We start from the raw sequence: 12708 nt of genomic DNA, 5'->3' as shown, positions 1-12708 counted from the left end.
CTGTTCTTGGATGTTTGGGAGAAGTTGCTCTCGGAGGATGTGTTGGTACCATTCTTTATTCATGGCTGTGTTCTTAGGCAAAATTGTGAGTGAGCCCACTCCCTTGGCTGAGAAGCAACCCCACACATGAATGGTCTCAGGATGCTTTACTGTTGGCATGACACAGGACTGATGGTAGCGCTCACCTTGTCTTCTCTGGACAAGCTTTTTTCCGGATGCCCCAAACAATCGGAAAGGGGATTCATCAGAGAAAATGACTTTACCTCAGTCCTCAGCAGTCCAATCCCTGTACCTTTTGCAGAATATCAGTCTGTCCCTGATGTTTTTCCTGGAGAGTAGTGGCTTCCTCGCTGCCCTTCTTGACACCAGGCCATCCTCCAAAAGTCTTCGCCTCACTGTGCATGCAGATGCACTCACACCTGCCTGCTGCCATTCCTGAGCAAGCTCTGCACTGGTGGTGCCCTGATCCCGCAGCTTAATCAACTTTAGGAGACGGTCCTGGCGCTTGCTGGACTTTCTTGGGCGCCCTGAAGCCTTCTTCACAACAATTGAACCTCTCTCCTTGAAGTTCTTGATGATCCGATAAATAATTGATTTAGGTGCAATCTTACTAGCAGCAATATCCTTGCCTGTGAAGCCCTTTTTGTGCAAAGCAATGATGACAGCACGTGTTTCCTTGCAGGTAACCATGGTTAACAGAAGAAGAACAATGATTTCAAGCACCACCCTCCTTTTAAAGCTTCCAGTCTGTTATTCTAAGGTCAGCATGACAGAGTGATCTCCAGCCTTGTCCTCATCAACACTGTCACCTGTGTTAACGAGAGAATCACTGACATGATGTCAGCTGGTCCTTTTGTGGCAGGGCTGAAATGCAGTGGAAATGTTTTTTGGGGATTAAGTTCATTTTCATGGCAAAGAGGGACTTTGCAATTAATTGCAATTAATCTGATCACTCTTCATAACATTCTGGAGTATATGCAAATTGCCATCATAAAAACTGAGGCAGCAGACTTTGTGAAAATTAATATTTGTGTCATTCTCAAAACTTTTGACCACAACTGTGGAGCTGGACGAAGGAGGGATTCACACATCAATTTCATGATTAGATCACACATTTTAAAGGCATGCAAGTCTCAGACCAAACCTGCCCACCTTAATGACTAGTCTAGACCAATAAGAAAAGACGGTTTTATCAACACAAATTTTTTGATCATTCATGATAACTTATCAACACCTTATGCATATTTATGTGAATCTCTGTACACAGCGCTTGAATCTCTGTACACAGTTGAACTGCATGGGTATCTGAGACATGGCAGACCAGAGAGCTTGAAGGGCTCCTGTGCTCCACAGAGAGTAAGAACAAACATGCGTCTAACAATGATTTATATATACACTAGAAGACTGATAGGGGGCGCTGTGTAGAAGCCACCGTGCCTCCATCTTGGCACTCCCCCGGCGTTGTAGAAAATATTTTGGAAGCTATAGAAATGCATTTATTAATGTCTACATTCCTTTTTTTCCACATTTATTCTATTATAGACCCTTTAATGCATACTTTTAAATTATATTATGTGAGCTAAACATAAACATAAAAAATTCTAAATATACAAAATCAAGTGTAATTTTTTAGAGATTAAATGTTACTGTCCCCACTACAACAGCAAAATAAATAAATGCATGTAATTTTGTCCTTGAATTAAAAAAAATATATACTGTAAAATTCCATTCATTCCTATGGAGGACTTCTCCTACTGGGGAGTGCCAATATGGCCGACCGGTGGCTACAAAGCCTTTCAATGACCAATAAATAGCCTCAGACATTTACATTTACATTTACGTCATTTAGCAGACGCTCTTATCCAGAGCGACTTACAAATTGGTGCATTCACCTTATAGCCAGTGGGATTACCACTTTACAATATGTATTTATTTATATATATATATTTATTTATTTTTGGTGGGTGGGATAAGGGGGGGTAGAAGGATTACTTTATCCTATCCCAGGTATTCCTTAAAGAGGTGGGGTTTCAAGTGTCTCCGGAATGTGGTGAGTGACTCCGCTGTCCTGGCGTCGTGAGGGAGAAGCGAACAGTTTTGACTGGGCTGAGCGGGAACTGTGCTTCCGCAGAGGTAGGGGGGCCAGCAGGCCAGAGGTGGATGAACGCAATGCCCTCGTTTGGGTGTAGGGACTGATCAGAGCCTGAAGGTACGGAGGTGCCGTTCCCCTCACAGCTCCGTAGGCAAGCACCATGGTCTTGTAGCAGATGCAAGCTTCAACTGGAAGCCAGTGGAGTGTGCGGAGGAGCGGGGTGACGTGAGAGAACTTGGGAAGGTTGAACACCAGACGGGCTGCGGCATTCTGGATGAGTTGTAGGGGTTTAATGGCACAGGCAGGGAGCCCAGCGAGTTGCAGTAATCCAGACGGGAGATGTGGTCCTCTGTAGCTCAGCTGGTAGAGCACGGCGCTTGTAACGCCAAGGTAGTGGGTTCGATCCCCGGGACCACCCATACACAAAAATGTATGCGCGCATGTAAGTCGCTTTGGATAAAAGCGTCTGCTAAATGGCATATTATTATTATTATTATTATGACAAGTGCCTGGATTAGGACCTGTGCCGCTTCCTGTGTAAGGTAGGGTCGTACTCTCCGAATGTTGTAGAGCATGAACCTACAGGATCGGGTCACCGCCTTGATGTTAGCGGAGAACGACAGGGTTTTGTCCAGGGTCACACCAAGGCTCTTCGCACTCTGGGAGGAGGCCACAACAGAGTTGTCAACCGTGATGGCGAGATCATGGAATGATAGGAGAGGCCATGTGAGGATATGACAGAGCCAAGTGACTTGGTGTATAGCGATAATAGGAGAGGGCCTAGAACTGAGCCCTGAGGGACACCAGTGGTGAGAGCACGTGGTGCGGAGACAGATTCTCGCCACGCGACTTGGTAGGAGCGACCGGTCAGGTAGGACGCAATCCAAGAGTGAGCCGCGCCGGAGATGCCCAGCTCGGAGAGGGTGGAGAGGAGGATCTGATGGTTCACAGTATCAAAGGCAGCAGACAGGTCTAGAAGGACAAGAGCAGAGGAGAGAGAGTTAGCTTTAGCAGTGCGGAGAGCCTCCGTGACACAGAGAAGAGCAGTCTCAGTTGAATGACCAGTCTTGAAACCTGACTGGTTTGGATCAAGAAGGTCATTCTGAGAGAGATAGCAAGAGAGTTGGCTAAAGATGGCACGCTCAAGAGTTTTGGAGAGAAAAGAAAGAAGGGATACTGGTCTGTAGTTGTTGACATCAGAGGGATCGAGTGTTGGTTTTTTGAGAAGGGGTGCAACTCTCGCTCTCTTGAAGACGGAAGGGACATAGCCAGCGGTCAAGGATGAGTTGATGAGCAAGGTGAGGTAAGGGAGAAGGTCACCGGAGATGGTCTGGAGAAGAGAGGAGGGGATAGGGTCAAGCGGGCAGGTTGTTGGGCGGCCGGCCTTCACAAGTCGCAAGAATTTATCTGGAGAGAGAGGTTAGAAAGAAGTCAAAGCATAGGGTAGGGCAGTGTGAGCAGGACCAGCAGTGTCATTTGACTTAACAAACGAGGATCGGATGTCGTCAACCTTCTTTTCAAAATGGTTGACGAAGTCATCCACAGAGAGGAAGGATGAGGGGGAGGGGGAGGAGGATTCAGCAGGGAGGAGAAGGTGGCAAAGAGCTTCCTAGGGTTAGAGGCAGATGCTTAGAATTTAGAGTGGTAGAAAGTGGCTTTAGCAGCAGAAACAGATGAAGAAAATGTAGAGAGGAGGGAGTGAAAAGATGCCAGGTCCGCAGGGAGTCTAGTTTTCCTCCATTTCCGCTCGGCTGCCCGGAGCCCTGTTCTGTGAGCTCGCAATGAGTCATCAAGCCACGGAGCAGGAGGGGAGGAGCGAGCCGGCCGGGAGGATAGGGGACATAGAGAGTCAAAGGATGCAGAAAGGGAGGAGAGGAGGCAGAATCAGGAGATTGGAGGGAGAAGGATTGAGCAGAGGGAAGAGATAATAGGATGGAAGAAGAGAGAGTAGCGGGAGAGAGAGAACGAAGGTTGCGACGGCGCATTACCATCTGAGTAGGGGCAGAGTGAGTAGTGTTGGAGGAGAGCGAGAGAGAAAAGGATACAAAGTAGTGGTCGGAGACATGGAGGGGAGTTGCAGTGAGATTAGTAGAAGAACAGCATCTAGTAAAGATGAGGTCAAGCGTATTGCCTGCCTTGTGAGTAGGGGGGGACGGTGAGAGGGTGAGGTCAAAAGAGGAGAGGAGTGGAAAGAAGGAGGCAGAGAGAAATGAGTCAAAGGTAGACGTAGGGAGGTTAAAGTCACCCAGAACTGTGAGGGGTGAGCCATCCTCAGGAAAGGAACTTGTCAAGCTCATTGATGAACTCTCCAAGGGAACCTGGAGGGCGATAAATGACAAGGATGTTAAGCTTGAATGGGCTAGTGACTGTGACAGCATGGAATTCAAATGAGGAGATAGACAGATGGGTCAGGGGAAAAAGAGAGAATGTCCACTTGGGAGAGATGAGGATTCCTGTGCCACCACCCCGCTGACCAGATGCTCTCGGGGTATGCGAGAACACATGGTCAGATGAGGAGAGAGCAGTAGGAGTAGCAGTGTTTTCAGTGGTAATCCATGTTTCCGTCAGCGCCAAGAAGTCGAGGGACTGGAGGGTAGCATAGGCTGAGATGAACTCTGCCTTGTTGGCAGCAGAACGGCAGTTCCAGAGGCTGCCTGAGACCTGGAACTCCACGTGGGTGGTGCGTGCAGGGACCACCAGATTAGAGAGACAGCAGCCACGCGGTGTGAGGCTTTGTATAGCCTGTGTGGAGAGGAGAGAACAGGGATAGACAGAGGCATAGTTGACAGGCTACAGAAAATGGCTACAATAATGCAAAGGAGATGGGAATGAAATTAACTAAACCTCTGGGAAAGGAGAGAGCGGGGCCTCCCTCACTTACGTTTCACTGAAACACCCAAATATAACTCTCCCAACTTCCACCTCAGAAACTATAATTGTTGTAAACTACAGTGGTTCAATGTTTTCTAGGAATAGACTAACTTAGTTTATTCAGCTAACTTGGTACAGTATTCTTCCGTGAAAATCGTCCAGGGCACCTAGTCATATGACGCCACAGCCAACTAGCATGCCGGACTCCAACAACACGGTTTAGCACCAATACTCGGCCACAACAAACCACCAGTGTGTCAACACGCCAAGCAGATCATTCGTGTCCGTGTCTAACGTTGTGGGTTAGTCCCGACAGCTTGAGCGAGTCCGTCGTCAACTTATTCAGCCAGTTAGTTAGCTAGAATAGTTAGCATACTAGCTAGCAATTGCTTTCAGCAATCCAGGGTTTATATACACTGAGTATACCAAACATTAGGAGCACCCCTCCCCCCTTTTCCAATTCTTGATACACACGGGAAACTGTTGAGCATGAAAAACCCAGCAGCGTCACAGTTCTTGACACAAATCTACCATACCCCCTTCAAAGGCTCTTAAATATTTTCTCTTGCCCATTCACCCTCTGAATGGCACACATACTGTACACAATCCATGTCTCAAATGTCGCAAGGCTTAAAAATCATTCTCTAACCTGTCTCCTCCCCTTCATCTACACTGATTGAAGTGGATTTAACAAGTTAAATCAACAAGGTATCATATCTTTCACCTGGATTCACCTGGTCAGTCTATCATGGAAAGAACAGGTGTTCCTAATGTTTTGTATACTCAGTGTACATCATTGCATTCTACCACAACATCAGGATATACAGTACATGACCAGAAGTATGTGGACACCTGCTCGTCGAACATCTCATTCCAAAATCATGGGCATTAATATGGAATTGGTCCCCCCTTTGCAGCTATAATAGCCTCCACTCTTCTGGGAAGGCTTTCCACTAGATGTTGGTACATTGCTGTGGTGACTTGCTTCCATTCAGCCACAAGAGCATTAGTGAGGTCGGGCACTGATGTTGGGCGATTAGGCCTGGCTCGCAGTAGGCGTTCCAATTCATCACAAAGATGTTCGATGGGGTTAAGATCAAATCTTTGTGCAGGCCAGTCAAGTTCTTCCACACCGATCTCAACAAATCATTTCTGTATGTACAGTGGGGAGAACAAGTATTTGATACACTGCCTGATTTTGCAGGTTTTCCTACTTACAAAGCATGTAATTTTTATCATAGGTACACTTCAACTGTGAGAGACGGAACCTAAAACAAAAATCCTGAAAATCACATTGTATGATTTTTAAGTAATTCATTTGCATTGTATTGCATGACATCAGTATTTGATACATCAGAAAAGCAGAACTTAATATTTGGTACAGAAACCTTTGTTTAGAATTACAGAGATCATACGTTTCCTGTAGGTCTTGACCAGGTTTGCACACACTGCAGCAGGGATTTTGGCCCTTCTCCAGATCCTTCAGGTTTCGGGGCTGTCACTGGGCAATACAGACTTTCAGCTCCCTCCAAAGATTTTCTATTGGGTTCAGGTCTGGAGACTGGCTAGGCCACTCCAGGACCTTGAGATGCTTCTTACGGAGCCACTCCTTAGTTGCCCTGGCTGTGTGTTTCGGGTCGTTGTCACGCTGGAAGACCCAGCCACGACCCATCTTCAATGCTCTTACTGAGGGAAGGAGGTTGTTGGCCAAGATCTCGCGATACATGGCCCCATCCATCCTCCCCTCAATACGGTGCAGTCGTCCTGTCCCCTTTGCAGAAAAGCATCCCCAAAGAATGATGTTTCCACCTCCATGCTTCACGGTTGGGATGGTGTTCTTGGGGTTGTACTCATCCTTCTTCTTCCTCCAAACACGGCGAGTAGAGTTTAGGCCAAAAAGCTATATTTTTGTCTCATCAGACCACATGACCTTCTCCCATTCCTCCTCTGGATCATCCAGATGGTCATTGGCAAACTTCAGATGGGCCTGGACATGCGCTGGTTTGAGCAGGGGGACCTTGCGTGCGCTGCAGGATTATAATCCATGACGGCGTAGTGTGTTACTAATGGTTTTCTTTGAGACTGTGGTCCCAGCTCTCTTTAGGTCATTGACCAGGTCCTGCCGTGTAGTTCTGGGCTGATCACTCACCTTCCTCATGATCATTGATGCCCCACGAGGTGAGATCTTGCTTGGAGCCCCAGACCGAGGGTGATTGACCGTCATCTTGAACTTCTTCCATTTTCTAATAATTGTTGCCTTCTCACCAAGCTGCTTGCCTATTGTCCTATAGACCATCCCAGCCTTGTGCAGGTCTACAATTTTATCCCTGATGTCCTTACACAGCTCTCTGGTCTTGGCCATTGTGGAGAGGTTGGAGTCTGTTTGATTGAGTGTGTGGACAGGTGTCTTTTATACAGGTAACGAGTTCAAACAGGTGCAGTTTATACAGGTATTGAGTGGAGAACAGGAGGGCTTCTTAAAGAAAAACTAACAGGTCTGTGAGAGCCGGAATTCTTACTGGTTGGTAGGTGATCAAATACTTATGTCATGCAATAAAATGCAAATTAATTACTTTAAAATCATACAATGTGATTTTCTGGATTGTTGTTTTACATTCCGTCTCTCACAGTTGAAGTGTACCTATGATAAAAATTGCAGACCTCTACATGCTTTGTAAGTAGGAAAACCTGCAAAATCTGCAGTGTATCAAATACTTGTTCTCCCCACTGTACCTTGCTTTGTGCACGGGGGCATTGTCATTCTGAAACAGGAAAGGGCCTTCCCCAAACTGTTACCACAAAGTTGGAAGCACAGAATCATCTAGAATGTCATTGTATGCTGTAGCGTTAAGATTTCCCTTCACTGGAACTAAGGGGCCTAGCCCAAACCATGAAAAATAGCCCCAGACCCTCATTCCTCCTCCACCAAACTTTACAGTTGACACTACGCATTTGGGCAGGTAGTGTTCTCTTGGCATCCGCCAAACCCAGATTCGTCTGTCGGACTGCCAGATAGTGAAGCGTGATTCATCCCTCCAGAGAACGAGTTTCCACTGCTTCAGAGTCCAATGGCGGCAAGCTTTACACCACTCCAGCCGACGCTTAGCATTGCGCATTGTGATCTTAGGCTTGTGTGCGGCTGCTCGGCCATGGAAACCCATTTCATGAAGGTCCCAACGAACAGTTATTGTGCTGACGTTGCTTCCAGAGGCAGTTTGGAACTCGGTAGTGAGTGTTGCAACCGAGGACAGACGGTTTTTACGCGTTACACGCTTCAGCACTCGGCAGTCCTGTTTTGTGAGCTTGTGTGGCCTACCACTTCGCGGCTGAGCCGTTGTTGCTCCTAGACGTTTCCACTTCTTAATAACAGCACTTATATTTGACCGGGGCAGCTCTAGCAGGGCGGAAATTTGACGGACTGACTTGTTGGAAAGGTGACATCCTATGACGGTGCCACGTTGAAAGTCACTGACCTCTTCAGTAAGGCCATTCTACTGCCAATGTTTGTCTATGGAGATCGCATGGCTGTGTGCTCGATTTTATACACCTGTCAGCAACGGGTGTGGCTGAAATAGTTGAATCCACTCATTTGAAGGGGTGGTCACATACTTTTGTATATATACTGTATCTGTTTGTGCGGTCTTTCCAAGTCCTATGGTGTTTCACATGACAATGACCGTTAGGAGTTGGCAAGATGGTACAAACAGGTTTTATATATTCGTCTCAGAATAGGAGTGCTGATCTAGGATCAGTTTTCCCTCTGAGATAATAATGAATAAGATTATATATGGAATGGGGGGGAACCAATCCTAGAACAGCATTCCTACGGAGATGCGGTGTGATTTAATATACAGTATGCCAAGAACAGTAAGTGTCTTCTAAGAAACTTGCTGATTCAGCGAGAGATAGAGTTCATTTCAAATATATATATATATTTTTATTTAACTAGGCAAGTCAGTTAAGAACAAATTCTTATTTACAATGACGGCTTACCAAAAGGCAAAAGGCCTCCTGCGGGGACGGGGGCTGGGATTAAAATAATTAATATATATAACTATAGGACCAAACACACATCACAACAAGAGAGACAACACAACACTACATAAAGAGAGACCTAAGACAACAACATAGCATGGCAGCAACACACGACAGCACAGCAAGGTAGCAACCCAACATGAAAACAACATGGTAGCAACACAACATGGTAGCAGCACAAATATGAGTAGTGTAATACTGTAGAGCAGTGATCATCAACTAGATTAATCTGAAAGACGATTTTTTCTAAATTACAAATAATTTATAGACCGCAAATTGACCGCAAGAAGCCTAAACAGATATAATATTTGACTAAATAAAATGTGTTATCTAAAATAAAAGACAAAAAAAAAGATAACAAATACATATATATATATATATATATATATATATATATATATATATATATATATATATATATATATATATATAGAGGACCAGTGAAAGGTTTGGACACACCTACTCAGAACTATGAAATAACACATATGGAATCATGTAGTTACCAAAAAAGTGTTAAACAAATCAAATTGTATTTTATATTTGAGATTCTTCAAAGTAGCCACCCTTTCCCTTGATGACAGCTTTGCACACTCTTGGCATTCTCTCAACCAGCTTCACCTGGAATGCTTTTCCAACAGTCTTGAAAGAGTTCCCACATATGCTGAGCACTTCTTGGCTGCTTTTCCTTCACTCTGCAGTCCAACTCATCCCAAACCATCTCAATTGGGTTGAGGTCGGGTGATTGCCCAGGCCAGGTCATCTGATGCAGCACTCCATCACTCTCCTTCTTGGTCAAATAGCCCTTACACAGCCTGGAGGTGTGTTGGGTCATTGTCCTGTTGAAAAACAAATGATAGTCCCACTAAGCGCAAAGCAGATTGGATGGCGTATCGCTGCAGAATGCTTTGGTAGCCATGCTGGTTAAGTGTGTCTTCAATTCTAAATAAATCACCGACATTGTCACCAGCAAAGCACCCCCACACCTCCTCCTACATGTTTCACGGTGGGAACCACACATGCGGAGATCATCCGTTCACCTACTCTGCGTCTCAGAAAGACACAGCGGTTGGAACAAAAAATCTCAAATTTGGACTCATCAGACCAAAGGACAGATTTACACGGGTCTAATGTCCATTGCTCATGTTTCTTGGCCCAAGCAAGTCTCTTCTTCTTATTGGTGTCCTTTAGTAGTGCTTTCTTTGTAGCAATTCGACCATGAAGGCCTGATTCACGCAGTCTCCTCTGAACAGTTCATGTTGAGATGTGTCTGTTACTTGAACTCTGTGAAGCATTTATTTGGGCTGCAATTTCTGAGGCTGGTAACTCTAATGAACTTATCCTCTGCAGCAGAGGTAACTCTGGGTCTTCCTTTCCTGTGGTGGTCCTCATCAGAGCCAATTTCGTCATAGCGCTTGATGGTTTTTGCGACTGCACTTGAAGAAACTTTCAAAGTTCTTGACATTTTCCAGATTGACTGACCTTCATGTCTTAAAGTAATGATGGACTGTCATTTCTTATTTGGGATGAGTTGGACCGCAGAGTGAAGGAAAAGCAGCCAACAAGTGCTCAGCATACGTGGGAACTCCTTCAAGACTGTTGGAAAAGCATTCCAGGTGAAGCTGGTTGAGAGAATGCCAAGAGTATGCAAAGCTGTCATCAAGGCAAAGGGTGGCTACTTTGAAGAATATAAAATATATTTTGATTTGTTTAACACTTTTTGGTTACTACATGATTCCATATATGTTATTTCATAGTTTTAAACTACACCACAAACCACCCCCGGGATTAGGAAGTGAGAGTAGCTAATTGCCTTGGACATAAATGCTGCTTTTAACCACTCCAAATTACAAATGTAACATAATGCAGAATGAACAAGCAAAGTTGCTATGCTGCTTTTAAACCAATATAACATGGCAGTGATGGCAGAGTCCCCTCTGTATTTTTGGTATTTTATATTTTATTAGGATCCCCATTAGCTGTTGCGATAGCAGCAGCTACTCTTCCTGGGGTCCACACAAAACATGAAACATGACATAATACAGAACATTAATAGACAAGAACAGCTCAAGGACATAACTACATACATTTAAAAAGGGCACACATAGCCTACATATCAATACATACAAACAAAATATCTAGGTCAAATAAAGGAGAGGCTTTATCTGTTTTTGAAACCAGGTTTGCTGTTCATTTGAGCAATATGAGATGGAAGGGAGTTCCATGCAATAATGGCTCTATAAAATACTGTACGCCTTCTTAATATAATATAATATGCCATTTAGCAGACGCTTTTATCCAAAGCGACTTACAGTCATGTGTGCATATATTTTTACGTATGGGTGGTCCCGGGGATCGAACCCACTACCCTGGCGTTACAAGCGCCATGCTCTACCAATTGAGCTACAGAGGACTGTGAAAAGACCCTTGGTGGCATATCTGGTGGGGTAAGTGTGTGTGTCAGAGCTGTGTGTAAGTTGACTATGCAAACAATTTGGAATTTTCAACACATTAATGTTTCTTATAAAAAGAAGTGATGCAGTCAGTCTCTCCTCAACTCTTAGCCAACAGAGACTGGCATGCATAGTATTGATATCAGCCCTCTGATTACAATGAAGAGCAAGACGTGCCGCTCTGTTCTGGGCCAGCTGCAGCTTAACTAGGTCTTTCTTTGCAGCACCTGACCATATCACTGGACACTAATCAAGATAACATACAACTAGAGCCTGCAGGACTTGCTTATTGGAGTGTGGTGTCAAAAAAGCAGAGCAACTCTTTATTATGGACAGACCTCTCCCCATTTTTACAACCAATTAATCTACAAGTAATGTAGTCTCCTCAACTTGTTCAACAGCCACACCACTCATTACCAGATTCAGCTGAGGTCTAGAGCTTAGGGAATGATTTGTACCAAATACGATGTTCAGGACCAGTTTATTACTGGCCACCAATTCCAAAACTGACTGCAACTACTTGTTAAGGGTTTCAGTGACTTCATTAGTTGTGGTTGCTTTGTTTGAATAATCAGCATACATGGACACACAGGCTTTGTTCAATGCCAGTGGCAGGTCATTGGTAAAAATAGAAAAGAGTAGAGGGCCTGGAGAGCTGCCCTGCGGTTCACCACACCCTACCTTTTTGACATTAGAGAGGCTTCCATTAAAGAAAACCCTCTGAGTTGTATTAGATAGATAGCTCTGAATCCACGATATGGCAGAGGTTGAAAAGACATAAAACGACAGGTTATGGTCAATAATATCAAAGGCTGCACTGAAATCTAACAGTACAGTCGTGGTCAAAAGTTTTGAGAATGACACAAATATTAATTTTCACAAAGTCTGCTGCCTCAGTTTTTATGATGGCAATTTGCATATACTCCAGAATGTTATGAAGAGTGATCAGATGAATTGCAATTAATTGCAAAGTCCCTCTTTGCCATGAAAATGAACTTAATCCCAATAAAACATTTCCACTGCATTTCAGCCCTGCCACAAAAGGACCAGCTGACATCATGTCAGTGATTCTCTCGTTAACACAGGTGACAGTGTTGATGAGGACAAGGCTGGAGATCACTCTGTCATGCTGATTGAGTTAGAATAACAGACTGGAAGCTTTAAAAGGAGGGTGGTGCTTGAAATCATTGTTCTTCCTCTGTTAACCATGGTTACCTGCAAGGAAACACGTGCCGTCATCATTGCTTTGCACAAAAAGGG

This window comes from Coregonus clupeaformis, chromosome 24 (genome assembly GCF_020615455.1).
Source record: "Coregonus clupeaformis isolate EN_2021a chromosome 24, ASM2061545v1, whole genome shotgun sequence".
NCBI classification, from domain to species: Eukaryota; Metazoa; Chordata; class Actinopteri; order Salmoniformes; family Salmonidae; genus Coregonus; species Coregonus clupeaformis.
The sequence above is the reverse complement of the archived record's forward strand: the minus strand, read 5'-3'. Positions refer to the sequence as shown.